General features: G+C 44.8%; 15 non-coding genes across 15 annotated transcripts; all 15 read right to left on the reverse strand.

The window, feature by feature from the left end:
• Window positions 1-25: 25 nt before the first annotated feature.
• On the reverse strand, window positions 26-140 carry LOC141124914 (U5 spliceosomal RNA). Its single transcript, XR_012241234.1, has one exon. It is a non-coding gene; the product is annotated as a U5 spliceosomal RNA (small nuclear RNA).
• A 758-nt stretch (window positions 141-898) lies between these two features.
• On the reverse strand, window positions 899-1,013 carry LOC141124915 (U5 spliceosomal RNA). Its single transcript, XR_012241235.1, has one exon. It is a non-coding gene; the product is annotated as a U5 spliceosomal RNA (small nuclear RNA).
• A 758-nt stretch (window positions 1,014-1,771) lies between these two features.
• LOC141124832 (U5 spliceosomal RNA) lies at window positions 1,772-1,886 on the reverse strand. The gene has a single exon (XR_012241163.1). It is a non-coding gene; the product is annotated as a U5 spliceosomal RNA (small nuclear RNA).
• A 758-nt stretch (window positions 1,887-2,644) lies between these two features.
• LOC141124869 (U5 spliceosomal RNA) lies at window positions 2,645-2,759 on the reverse strand. Its single transcript, XR_012241194.1, has one exon. It is a non-coding gene; the product is annotated as a U5 spliceosomal RNA (small nuclear RNA).
• A 758-nt stretch (window positions 2,760-3,517) lies between these two features.
• Window positions 3,518-3,632, reverse strand: LOC141124833 (U5 spliceosomal RNA). The gene has a single exon (XR_012241164.1). It is a non-coding gene; the product is annotated as a U5 spliceosomal RNA (small nuclear RNA).
• A 758-nt stretch (window positions 3,633-4,390) lies between these two features.
• LOC141124917 (U5 spliceosomal RNA) lies at window positions 4,391-4,505 on the reverse strand. Its single transcript, XR_012241236.1, has one exon. It is a non-coding gene; the product is annotated as a U5 spliceosomal RNA (small nuclear RNA).
• A 758-nt stretch (window positions 4,506-5,263) lies between these two features.
• LOC141124918 (U5 spliceosomal RNA) lies at window positions 5,264-5,378 on the reverse strand. The gene has a single exon (XR_012241237.1). It is a non-coding gene; the product is annotated as a U5 spliceosomal RNA (small nuclear RNA).
• Window positions 5,379-6,136: 758 nt separating this feature from the next.
• LOC141124834 (U5 spliceosomal RNA) lies at window positions 6,137-6,251 on the reverse strand. The gene has a single exon (XR_012241165.1). It is a non-coding gene; the product is annotated as a U5 spliceosomal RNA (small nuclear RNA).
• A 758-nt stretch (window positions 6,252-7,009) lies between these two features.
• Window positions 7,010-7,124, reverse strand: LOC141124919 (U5 spliceosomal RNA). The gene has a single exon (XR_012241238.1). It is a non-coding gene; the product is annotated as a U5 spliceosomal RNA (small nuclear RNA).
• A 758-nt stretch (window positions 7,125-7,882) lies between these two features.
• On the reverse strand, window positions 7,883-7,997 carry LOC141124836 (U5 spliceosomal RNA). Its single transcript, XR_012241166.1, has one exon. It is a non-coding gene; the product is annotated as a U5 spliceosomal RNA (small nuclear RNA).
• A 758-nt stretch (window positions 7,998-8,755) lies between these two features.
• On the reverse strand, window positions 8,756-8,870 carry LOC141124943 (U5 spliceosomal RNA). The gene has a single exon (XR_012241260.1). It is a non-coding gene; the product is annotated as a U5 spliceosomal RNA (small nuclear RNA).
• A 758-nt stretch (window positions 8,871-9,628) lies between these two features.
• On the reverse strand, window positions 9,629-9,743 carry LOC141124837 (U5 spliceosomal RNA). Its single transcript, XR_012241167.1, has one exon. It is a non-coding gene; the product is annotated as a U5 spliceosomal RNA (small nuclear RNA).
• Window positions 9,744-10,501: 758 nt separating this feature from the next.
• LOC141124838 (U5 spliceosomal RNA) lies at window positions 10,502-10,616 on the reverse strand. The gene has a single exon (XR_012241168.1). It is a non-coding gene; the product is annotated as a U5 spliceosomal RNA (small nuclear RNA).
• A 758-nt stretch (window positions 10,617-11,374) lies between these two features.
• LOC141124920 (U5 spliceosomal RNA) lies at window positions 11,375-11,489 on the reverse strand. Its single transcript, XR_012241239.1, has one exon. It is a non-coding gene; the product is annotated as a U5 spliceosomal RNA (small nuclear RNA).
• Window positions 11,490-12,247: 758 nt separating this feature from the next.
• Window positions 12,248-12,362, reverse strand: LOC141124839 (U5 spliceosomal RNA). The gene has a single exon (XR_012241169.1). It is a non-coding gene; the product is annotated as a U5 spliceosomal RNA (small nuclear RNA).
• Window positions 12,363-12,500: the final 138 nt, after the last annotated feature.

A 12,500-nucleotide genomic window follows, 5' to 3' on the forward strand; every position in this document is an offset into this window, starting at 1 on the left:
CAAGCTATTTTTCACCAGATTAGCAAGCCCAGCTTTAGCTAGGCATCAAAAAATTCTCTGAAACTCATAGTTGTTCCCCTCCACGGAAATCTTTAGTAAAAGGCGAAAGATTTATTCAATCTGAAGAGAAACCAGAGTATAACAGGCAAACATCCTAAACTAGGTCTCGGCGGCGCACACATGCTGCTCTACTCATGGCGACTCCGTAGACGCTATCATTTCTCAGCAAAAACATAGCCAAATAAGGTGCAGAACTGATTAAAAGAAATGACAAGTCAAAGAAAAACACCACTAGAAAGAGTTTGTCAAGCTAAAAATGTCAAAATATATCACCTGAGATACATTAGGGTTATGCAAATAAGGAAAAGTGAAAGGACGGCCCACTGCCGGGGATAATGAGAGAAGGCCGCTATAGAGCAGGACAGCCTAATTTGCATGTCTTTACAGCTGCATAGCGGGAATCAGCAGGCGCTTGTAGCAATTCGCTTCATCAGAACCGCATAAAAGGCGCGCGGCAATGGAATTGGGGAATATAGCGCGTTGCCCTGTGCTTTTTAAAGGATCCCTTAAAAAGAGTGGAATAGGACCGCACAGGGGCCGACTTACCGAGAATGGAGCACGCGGGAAGTTTTTTCAACGTTTTGCTAACAGGAGCGAGTCCGCAAGAATTCAAGCAGGAGCCGCTTTGGTTGGCTACACCGTCAACTTTCATTTGAGGCCAACCGCACAAAGCCAACAAAAAAAGACACCCAAAAATGCTCCGATAACTTGTAGGTAGACCAAGACCACCAAATGGTTTTCGATGCCACGTTGACCACCACCACCACCAACAACATTAACGCTGTCTCAGCATCTTTCCAAATCAAAAGAACTCAAGCTATTTTTCACCAGATTAGCAAGCCCAGCTTTAGCTAGGCATCAAAAAATTCTCTGAAACTCATAGTTGTTCCCCTCCACGGAAATCTTTAGTAAAAGGCGAAAGATTTATTCAATCTGAAGAGAAACCAGAGTATAACAGGCAAACATCCTAAACTAGGTCTCGGCGGCGCACACATGCTGCTCTACTCATGGCGACTCCGTAGACGCTATCATTTCTCAGCAAAAACATAGCCAAATAAGGTGCAGAACTGATTAAAAGAAATGACAAGTCAAAGAAAAACACCACTAGAAAGAGTTTGTCAAGCTAAAAATGTCAAAATATATCACCTGAGATACATTAGGGTTATGCAAATAAGGAAAAGTGAAAGGACGGCCCACTGCCGGGGATAATGAGAGAAGGCCGCTATAGAGCAGGACAGCCTAATTTGCATGTCTTTACAGCTGCATAGCGGGAATCAGCAGGCGCTTGTAGCAATTCGCTTCATCAGAACCGCATAAAAGGCGCGCGGCAATGGAATTGGGGAATATAGCGCGTTGCCCTGTGCTTTTTAAAGGATCCCTTAAAAAGAGTCGAATAGGACCGCACAGGGGCCGACTTACCGAGAATGGAGCACGCGGGAAGTTTTTTCAACGTTTTGCTAACAGGAGCGAGTCCGCAAGAATTCAAGCAGGAGCCGCTTTGGTTGGCTACACCGTCAACTTTCATTTGAGGCCAACCGCACAAAGCCAACAACAAAAGACACCCAAAAATGCTCCGATAACTTGTAGGTAGACCAAGACCACCAAATGGTTTTCGATGCCACGTTGACCACCACCACCACCAACAACATTAACGCTGTCTCAGCATCTTTCCAAATCAAAAGAACTCAAGCTATTTTTCACCAGATTAGCAAGCCCAGCTTTAGCTAGGCATCAAAAAATTCTCTGAAACTCATAGTTGTTCCCCTCCACGGAAATCTTTAGTAAAAGGCGAAAGATTTATTCGATCTGAAGAGAAACCAGAGTATAACAGGCAAGCATCCTAAACTAGGTCTCGGCGGCGCACACATGCTGCTCTACTCATGGCGACTCCGTAGACGCTATCATTTCTCAGCAAAAACATAGCCAAATAAGGTGCAGAACTGATTAAAAGAAATGACAAGTCAAAGAAAAACACCACTAGAAAGAGTTTGTCAAGCTAAAAATGTCAAAATATATCACCTGAGATACATTAGGGTTATGCAAATAAGGAAAAGTGAAAGGACGGCCCACTGCCGGGGATAATGAGAGAAGGCCGCTATAGAGCAGGACAGCCTAATTTGCATGTCTTTACAGCTGCATAGCGGGAATCAGCAGGCGCTTGTAGCAATTCGCTTCATCAGAACCGCATAAAAGGCGCGCGGCAATGGAATTGGGGAATATAGCGCGTTGCCCTGTGCTTTTTAAAGGATCCCTTAAAAAGAGTCGAATAGGACCGCACAGGGGCCGACTTACCGAGAATGGAGCACGCGGGAAGTTTTTTCAACGTTTTGCTAACAGGAGCGAGTCCGCAAGAATTCAAGCAGGAGCCGCTTTGGTTGGCTACACCGTCAACTTTCATTTGAGGCCAACCGCACAAAGCCAACAAAAAAAGACACCCAAAAATGCTCCGATAACTTGTAGGTAGACCAAGACCACCAAATGGTTTTCGATGCCACGTTGACCACCACCACCACCAACAACATTAACGCTGTCTCAGCATCTTTCCAAATCAAAAGAACTCAAGCTATTTTTCACCAGATTAGCAAGCCCAGCTTTAGCCAGGCATCAAAAAATTCTCTGAAACTCATAGTTGTTCCCCTCCACGGAAATCTTTAGTAAAAGGCGAAAGATTTATTCGATCTGAAGAGAAACCAGAGTATAACAGGCAAACATCCTAAACTAGGTCTCGGCGGCGCACACATGCTGCTCTACTCATGGCGACTCCGTAGACGCTATCATTTCTCAGCAAAAACATAGCCAAATAAGGTGCAGAACTGATTAAAAGAAATGACAAGTCAAAGAAAAACACCACTAGAAAGCGTTTGTCAAGCTAAAAATGTCAAAATATATCACCTGAGATACATTAGGGTTATGCAAATAAGGAACAGTGAAAGGACGGCCCACTGCCGGGGATAATGAGAGAAGGCCGCTATAGAGCAGGACAGCCTAATTTGCATGTCTTTACAGCTGCATAGCGGGAATCAGCAGGCGCTTGTAGCAATTCGCTTCATCAGAACCGCATAAAAGGCGCGCGGCAATGGAATTGGGGAATATAGCGCGTTGCCCTGTGCTTTTTAAAGGATCCCTTAAAAAGAGTCGAATAGGACCGCACAGGGGCCGACTTACCGAGAATGGAGCACGCGGGAAGTTTTTTCAACGTTTTGCTAACAGGAGCGAGTCCGCAAGAATTCAAGCAGGAGCCGCTTTGGTTGGCTACACCGTCAACTTTCATTTGAGGCCAACCGCACAAAGCCAACAAAAAAAGACACCCAAAAATGCTCCGATAACTTGTAGGTAGACCAAGACCACCAAATGGTTTTCGATGCCACGTTGACCACCACCACCACCAACAACATTAACGCTGTCTCAGCATCTTTCCAAATCAAAAGAACTCAAGCTATTTTTCACCAGATTAGCAAGCCCAGCTTTAGCTAGGCATCAAAAAATTCTCTGAAACTCATAGTTGTTCCCCTCCACGGAAATCTTTAGTAAAAGGCGAAAGATTTATTCGATCTGAAGAGAAACCAGAGTATAACAGGCAAACATCCTAAACTAGGTCTCGGCGGCGCACACATGCTGCTCTACTCATGGCGACTCCGTAGACGCTATCATTTCTCAGCAAAAACATAGCCAAATAAGGTGCAGAACTGATTAAAAGAAATGACAAGTCAAAGAAAAACACCACTAGAAAGAGTTTGTCAAGCTAAAAATGTCAAAATATATCACCTGAGATACATTAGGGTTATGCAAATAAGGAAAAGTGAAAGGACGGCCCACTGCCGGGGATAATGAGAGAAGGCCGCTATAGAGCAGGACAGCCTAATTTGCATGTCTTTACAGCTGCATAGCGGGAATCAGCAGGCGCTTGTAGCAATTCGCTTCATCAGAACCGCATAAAAGGCGCGCGGCAATGGAATTGGGGAATATAGCGCGTTGCCCTGTGCTTTTTAAAGGATCCCTTAAAAAGAGTCGAATAGGACCGCACAGGGGCCGACTTACCGAGAATGGAGCACGCGGGAAGTTTTTTCAACGTTTTGCTAACAGGAGCGAGTCCGCAAGAATTCAAGCAGGAGCCGCTTTGGTTGGCTACACCGTCAACTTTCATTTGAGGCCAACCGCACAAAGCCAACAAAAAAAGACACCCAAAAATGCTCCGATAACTTGTAGGTAGACCAAGACCACCAAATGGTTTTCGATGCCACGTTGACCACCAACAACAACAACAACATTAACGCTGTCTCAGCATCTTTCCAAATCAAAAGAACTCAAGCTATTTTTCACCAGATTAGCAAGCCCAGCTTTAGCTAGGCATCAAAAAATTCTCTGAAACTCATAGTTGTTCCCCTCCACGGAAATCTTTAGTAAAAGGCGAAAGATTTATTCAATCTGAAGAGAAACCAGAGTATAACAGGCAAACATCCTAAACTAGGTCTCGGCGGCGCACACATGCTGCTCTACTCATGGCGACTCCGTAGACGCTATCATTTCTCAGCAAAAACATAGCCAAATAAGGTGCAGAACTGATTAAAAGAAATGACAAGTCAAAGAAAAACACCACTAGAAAGAGTTTGTCAAGCTAAAAATGTCAAAATATATCACCTGAGATACATTAGGGTTATGCAAATAAGGAAAAGTGAAAGGACGGCCCACTGCCGGGGATAATGAGAGAAGGCCGCTATAGAGCAGGACAGCCTAATTTGCATGTCTTTACAGCTGCATAGCGGGAATCAGCAGGCGCTTGTAGCAATTCGCTTCATCAGAACCGCATAAAAGGCGCGCGGCAATGGAATTGGGGAATATAGCGCGTTGCCCTGTGCTTTTTAAAGGATCCCTTAAAAAGAGTGGAATAGGACCGCACAGGGGCCGACTTACCGAGAATGGAGCACGCGGGAAGTTTTTTCAACGTTTTGCTAACAGGAGCGAGTCCGCAAGAATTCAAGCAGGAGCCGCTTTGGTTGGCTACACCGTCAACTTTCATTTGAGGCCAACCGCACAAAGCCAACAAAAAAAGACACCCAAAAATGCTCCGATAACTTGTAGGTAGACCAAGACCACCAAATGGTTTTCGATGCCACGTTGACCACCACCACCACCAACAACATTAACGCTGTCTCAGCATCTTTCCAAATCAAAAGAACTCAAGCTATTTTTCACCAGATTAGCAAGCCCAGCTTTAGCTAGGCATCAAAAAATTCTCTGAAACTCATAGTTGTTCCCCTCCACGGAAATCTTTAGTAAAAGGCGAAAGATTTATTCAATCTGAAGAGAAACCAGAGTATAACAGGCAAACATCCTAAACTAGGTCTCGGCGGCGCACACATGCTGCTCTACTCATGGCGACTCCGTAGACGCTATCATTTCTCAGCAAAAACATAGCCAAATAAGGTGCAGAACTGATTAAAAGAAATGACAAGTCAAAGAAAAACACCACTAGAAAGAGTTTGTCAAGCTAAAAATGTCAAAATATATCACCTGAGATACATTAGGGTTATGCAAATAAGGAAAAGTGAAAGGACGGCCCACTGCCGGGGATAATGAGAGAAGGCCGCTATAGAGCAGGACAGCCTAATTTGCATGTCTTTACAGCTGCATAGCGGGAATCAGCAGGCGCTTGTAGCAATTCGCTTCATCAGAACCGCATAAAAGGCGCGCGGCAATGGAATTGGGGAATATAGCGCGTTGCCCTGTGCTTTTTAAAGGATCCCTTAAAAAGAGTCGAATAGGACCGCACAGGGGCCGACTTACCGAGAATGGAGCACGCGGGAAGTTTTTTCAACGTTTTGCTAACAGGAGCGAGTCCGCAAGAATTCAAGCAGGAGCCGCTTTGGTTGGCTACACCGTCAACTTTCATTTGAGGCCAACCGCACAAAACCAACAACAAAAGACACCCAAAAATGCTCCGATAACTTGTAGGTAGACCAAGACCACCAAATGGTTTTCGATGCCACGTTGACCACCACCACCACCAACAACATTAACGCTGTCTCAGCATCTTTCCAAATCAAAAGAACTCAAGCTATTTTTCACCAGATTAGCAAGCCCAGCTTTAGCTAGGCATCAAAAAATTCTCTGAAACTCATAGTTGTTCCCCTCCACGGAAATCTTTAGTAAAAGGCGAAAGATTTATTCGATCTGAAGAGAAACCAGAGTATAACAGGCAAGCATCCTAAACTAGGTCTCGGCGGCGCACACATGCTGCTCTACTCATGGCGACTCCGTAGACGCTATCATTTCTCAGCAAAAACATAGCCAAATAAGGTGCAGAACTGATTAAAAGAAATGACAAGTCAAAGAAAAACACCACTAGAAAGAGTTTGTCAAGCTAAAAATGTCAAAATATATCACCTGAGATACATTAGGGTTATGCAAATAAGGAAAAGTGAAAGGACGGCCCACTGCCGGGGATAATGAGAGAAGGCCGCTATAGAGCAGGACAGCCTAATTTGCATGTCTTTACAGCTGCATAGCGGGAATCAGCAGGCGCTTGTAGCAATTCGCTTCATCAGAACCGCATAAAAGGCGCGCGGCAATGGAATTGGGGAATATAGCGCGTTGCCCTGTGCTTTTTAAAGGATCCCTTAAAAAGAGTGGAATAGGACCGCACAGGGGCCGACTTACCGAGAATGGAGCACGCGGGAAGTTTTTTCAACGTTTTGCTAACAGGAGCGAGTCCGCAAGAATTCAAGCAGGAGCCGCTTTGGTTGGCTACACCGTCAACTTTCATTTGAGGCCAACCGCACAAAGCCAACAAAAAAAGACACCCAAAAATGCTCCGATAACTTGTAGGTAGACCAAGACCACCAAATGGTTTTCGATGCCACGTTGACCACCACCACCACCAACAACATTAACGCTGTCTCAGCATCTTTCCAAATCAAAAGAACTCAAGCTATTTTTCACCAGATTAGCAAGCCCAGCTTTAGCTAGGCATCAAAAAATTCTCTGAAACTCATAGTTGTTCCCCTCCACGGAAATCTTTAGTAAAAGGCGAAAGATTTATTCAATCTGAAGAGAAACCAGAGTATAACAGGCAAACATCCTAAACTAGGTCTCGGCGGCGCACACATGCTGCTCTACTCATGGCGACTCCGTAGACGCTATCATTTCTCAGCAAAAACATAGCCAAATAAGGTGCAGAACTGATTAAAAGAAATGACAAGTCAAAGAAAAACACCACTAGAAAGAGTTTGTCAAGCTAAAAATGTCAAAATATATCACCTGAGATACATTAGGGTTATGCAAATAAGGAAAAGTGAAAGGACGGCCCACTGCCGGGGATAATGAGAGAAGGCCGCTATAGAGCAGGACAGCCTAATTTGCATGTCTTTACAGCTGCATAGCGGGAATCAGCAGGCGCTTGTAGCAATTCGCTTCATCAGAACCGCATAAAAGGCGCGCGGCAATGGAATTGGGGAATATAGCGCGTTGCCCTGTGCTTTTTAAAGGATCCCTTAAAAAGAGTCGAATAGGACCGCACAGGGGCCGACTTACCGAGAATGGAGCACGCGGGAAGTTTTTTCAACGTTTTGCTAACAGGAGCGAGTCCGCAAGAATTCAAGCAGGAGCCGCTTTGGTTGGCTACACCGTCAACTTTCATTTGAGGCCAACCGCACAAAACCAACAACAAAAGACACCCAAAAATGCTCCGATAACTTGTAGGTAGACCAAGACCACCAAATGGTTTTCGATGCCACGTTGACCACCACCACCACCAACAACATTAACGCTGTCTCAGCATCTTTCCAAATCAAAAGAACTCAAGCTATTTTTCACCAGATTAGCAAGCCCAGCTTTAGCTAGGCATCAAAAAATTCTCTGAAACTCATAGTTGTTCCCCTCCACGGAAATCTTTAGTAAAAGGCGAAAGATTTATTCGATCTGAAGAGAAACCAGAGTATAACAGGCAAGCATCCTAAACTAGGTCTCGGCGGCGCACACATGCTGCTCTACTCATGGCGACTCCGTAGACGCTATCATTTCTCAGCAAAAACATAGCCAAATAAGGTGCAGAACTGATTAAAAGAAATGACAAGTCAAAGAAAAACACCACTAGAAAGAGTTTGTCAAGCTAAAAATGTCAAAATATATCACCTGAGATACATTAGGGTTATGCAAATAAGGAAAAGTGAAAGGACGGCCCACTGCCGGGGATAATGAGAGAAGGCCGCTATAGAGCAGGACAGCCTAATTTGCATGTCTTTACAGCTGCATAGCGGGAATCAGCAGGCGCTTGTAGCAATTCGCTTCATCAGAACCGCATAAAAGGCGCGCGGCAATGGAATTGGGGAATATAGCGCGTTGCCCTGTGCTTTTTAAAGGATCCCTTAAAAAGAGTCGAATAGGACCGCACAGGGGCCGACTTACCGAGAATGGAGCACGCGGGAAGTTTTTTCAACGTTTTGCTAACAGGAGCGAGTCCGCAAGAATTCAAGCAGGAGCCGCTTTGGTTGGCTACACCGTCAACTTTCATTTGAGGCCAACCGCACAAAGCCAACAAAAAAAGACACCCAAAAATGCTCCGATAACTTGTAGGTAGACCAAGACCACCAAATGGTTTTCGATGCCACGTTGACCACCAACAACAACAACAACATTAACGCTGTCTCAGCATCTTTCCAAATCAAAAGAACTCAAGCTATTTTTCACCAGATTAGCAAGCCCAGCTTTAGCCAGGCATCAAAAAATTCTCTGAAACTCATAGTTGTTCCCCTCCACGGAAATCTTTAGTAAAAGGCGAAAGATTTATTCAATCTGAAGAGAAACCAGAGTATAACAGGCAAACATCCTAAACTAGGTCTCGGCGGCGCACACATGCTGCTCTACTCATGGCGACTCCGTAGACGCTATCATTTCTCAGCAAAAACATAGCCAAATAAGGTGCAGAACTGATTAAAAGAAATGACAAGTCAAAGAAAAACACCACTAGAAAGAGTTTGTCAAGCTAAAAATGTCAAAATATATCACCTGAGATACATTAGGGTTATGCAAATAAGGAAAAGTGAAAGGACGGCCCACTGCCGGGGATAATGAGAGAAGGCCGCTATAGAGCAGGACAGCCTAATTTGCATGTCTTTACAGCTGCATAGCGGGAATCAGCAGGCGCTTGTAGCAATTCGCTTCATCAGAACCGCATAAAAGGCGCGCGGCAATGGAATTGGGGAATATAGCGCGTTGCCCTGTGCTTTTTAAAGGATCCCTTAAAAAGAGTGGAATAGGACCGCACAGGGGCCGACTTACCGAGAATGGAGCACGCGGGAAGTTTTTTCAACGTTTTGCTAACAGGAGCGAGTCCGCAAGAATTCAAGCAGGAGCCGCTTTGGTTGGCTACACCGTCAACTTTCATTTGAGGCCAACCGCACAAAGCCAACAAAAAAAGACACCCAAAAATGCTCCGATAACTTGTAGGTAGACCAAGACCACCAAATGGTTTTCGATGCCACGTTGACCACCACCACCACCAACAACATTAACGCTGTCTCAGCATCTTTCCAAATCAAAAGAACTCAAGCTATTTTTCACCAGATTAGCAAGCCCAGCTTTAGCTAGGCATCAAAAAATTCTCTGAAACTCATAGTTGTTCCCCTCCACGGAAATCTTTAGTAAAAGGCGAAAGATTTATTCGATCTGAAGAGAAACCAGAGTATAACAGGCAAACATCCTAAACTAGGTCTCGGCGGCGCACACATGCTGCTCTACTCATGGCGACTCCGTAGACGCTATCATTTCTCAGCAAAAACATAGCCAAATAAGGTGCAGAACTGATTAAAAGAAATGACAAGTCAAAGAAAAACACCACTAGAAAGAGTTTGTCAAGCTAAAAATGTCAAAATATATCACCTGAGATACATTAGGGTTATGCAAATAAGGAAAAGTGAAAGGACGGCCCACTGCCGGGGATAATGAGAGAAGGCCGCTATAGAGCAGGACAGCCTAATTTGCATGTCTTTACAGCTGCATAGCGGGAATCAGCAGGCGCTTGTAGCAATTCGCTTCATCAGAACCGCATAAAAGGCGCGCGGCAATGGAATTGGGGAATATAGCGCGTTGCCCTGTGCTTTTTAAAGGATCCCTTAAAAAGAGTCGAATAGGACCGCACAGGGGCCGACTTACCGAGAATGGAGCACGCGGGAAGTTTTTTCAACGTTTTGCTAACAGGAGCGAGTCCGCAAGAATTCAAGCAGGAGCCGCTTTGGTTGGCTACACCGTCAACTTTCATTTGAGGCCAACCGCACAAAGCCAACAACAAAAGACACCCAAAAATGCTCCGATAACTTGTAGGTAGACCAAGACCACCAAATGGTTTTCGATGCCACGTTGACCACCACCACCACCAACAACATTAACGCTGTCTCAGCATCTTTCCAAATCAAAAGAACTCAAGCTATTTTTCACCAGATTAGCAAGCCCAGCTTTAGCTAGGCATCAAAAAATTCTCTGAAACTCATAGTTGTTCCCCTCCACGGAAATCTTTAGTAAAAGGCGAAAGATTTATTCGATCTGAAGAGAAACCAGAGTATAACAGGCAAGCATCCTAAACTAGGTCTCGGCGGCGCACACATGCTGCTCTACTCATGGCGACTCCGTAGACGCTATCATTTCTCAGCAAAAACATAGCCAAATAAGGTGCAGAACTGATTAAAAGAAATGACAAGTCAAAGAAAAACACCACTAGAAAGAGTTTGTCAAGCTAAAAATGTCAAAATATATCACCTGAGATACATTAGGGTTATGCAAATAAGGAAAAGTGAAAGGACGGCCCACTGCCGGGGATAATGAGAGAAGGCCGCTATAGAGCAGGACAGCCTAATTTGCATGTCTTTACAGCTGCATAGCGGGAATCAGCAGGCGCTTGTAGCAATTCGCTTCATCAGAACCGCATAAAAGGCGCGCGGCAATGGAATTGGGGAATATAGCGCGTTGCCCTGTGCTTTTTAAAGGATCCCTTAAAAAGAGTCGAATAGGACCGCACAGGGGCCGACTTACCGAGAATGGAGCACGCGGGAAGTTTTTTCAACGTTTTGCTAACAGGAGCGAGTCCGCAAGAATTCAAGCAGGAGCCGCTTTGGTTGGCTACACCGTCAACTTTCATTTGAGGCCAACCGCACAAAGCCAACAAAAAAAGACACCCAAAAATGCTCCGATAACTTGTAGGTAGACCAAGACCACCAAATGGTTTTCGATGCCACGTTGACCACCAACAACAACAACAACATTAACGCTGTCTCAGCATCTTTCCAAATCAAAAGAACTCAAGCTATTTTTCACCAGATTAGCAAGCCCAGCTTTAGCTAGGCATCAAAAAATTCTCTGAAACTCATAGTTGTTCCCCTCCACGGAAATCTTTAGTAAAAGGCGAAAGATTTATTCAATCTGAAGAGAAACCAGAGTATAACAGGCAAACATCCTAAACTAGGTCTCGGCGGCGCACACATGCTGCTCTACTCATGGCGACTCCGTAGACGCTATCATTTCTCAGCAAAAACATAGCCAAATAAGGTGCAGAACTGATTAAAAGAAATGACAAGTCAAAGAAAAACACCACTAGAAAGAGTTTGTCAAGCTAAAAATGTCAAAATATATCACCTGAGATACATTAGGGTTATGCAAATAAGGAAAAGTGAAAGGACGGCCCACTGCCGGGGATAATGAGAGAAGGCCGCTATAGAGCAGGACAGCCTAATTTGCATGTCTTTACAGCTGCATAGCGGGAATCAGCAGGCGCTTGTAGCAATTCGCTTCATCAGAACCGCATAAAAGGCGCGCGGCAATGGAATTGGGGAATATAGCGCGTTGCCCTGTGCTTTTTAAAGGATCCCTTAAAAAGAGTCGAATAGGACCGCACAGGGGCCGACTTACCGAGAATGGAGCACGCGGGAAGTTTTTTCAACGTTTTGCTAACAGGAGCGAGTCCGCAAGAATTCAAGCAGGAGCCGCTTTGGTTGGCTACACCGTCAACTTTCATTTGAGGCCAACCGCACAAAGCCAACAACAAAAGACACCCAAAAATGCTCCGATAACTTGTAGGTAGACCAAGACCACCAAATGGTTTTCGATGCCACGTTGACCACCACCACCACCAACAACATTAACGCTGTCTCAGCATCTTTCCAAATCAAAAGAACTCAAGCTATTTTTCACCAGATTAGCAAGCCCAGCTTTAGCTAGGCATCAAAAAATTCTCTGAAACTCATAGTTGTTCCCCTCCACGGAAATCTTTAGTAAAAGGCGAAAGATTTATTCGATCTGAAGAGAAACCAGAGTATAACAGGCAAGCATCCTAAACTAGGTCTCGGCGGCGCACACATGCTGCTCTACTCATGGCGACTCCGTAGACGCTATCATTTCTCAGCAAAAACATAGCCAAATAAGGTGCAGAACTGATTAAAAGAAATGACAAGTCA

This window comes from Aquarana catesbeiana, linkage group LG01 (assembly GCF_042186555.1).
Source record: "Aquarana catesbeiana isolate 2022-GZ linkage group LG01, ASM4218655v1, whole genome shotgun sequence".
NCBI classification, from domain to species: Eukaryota; Metazoa; Chordata; class Amphibia; order Anura; family Ranidae; genus Aquarana; species Aquarana catesbeiana.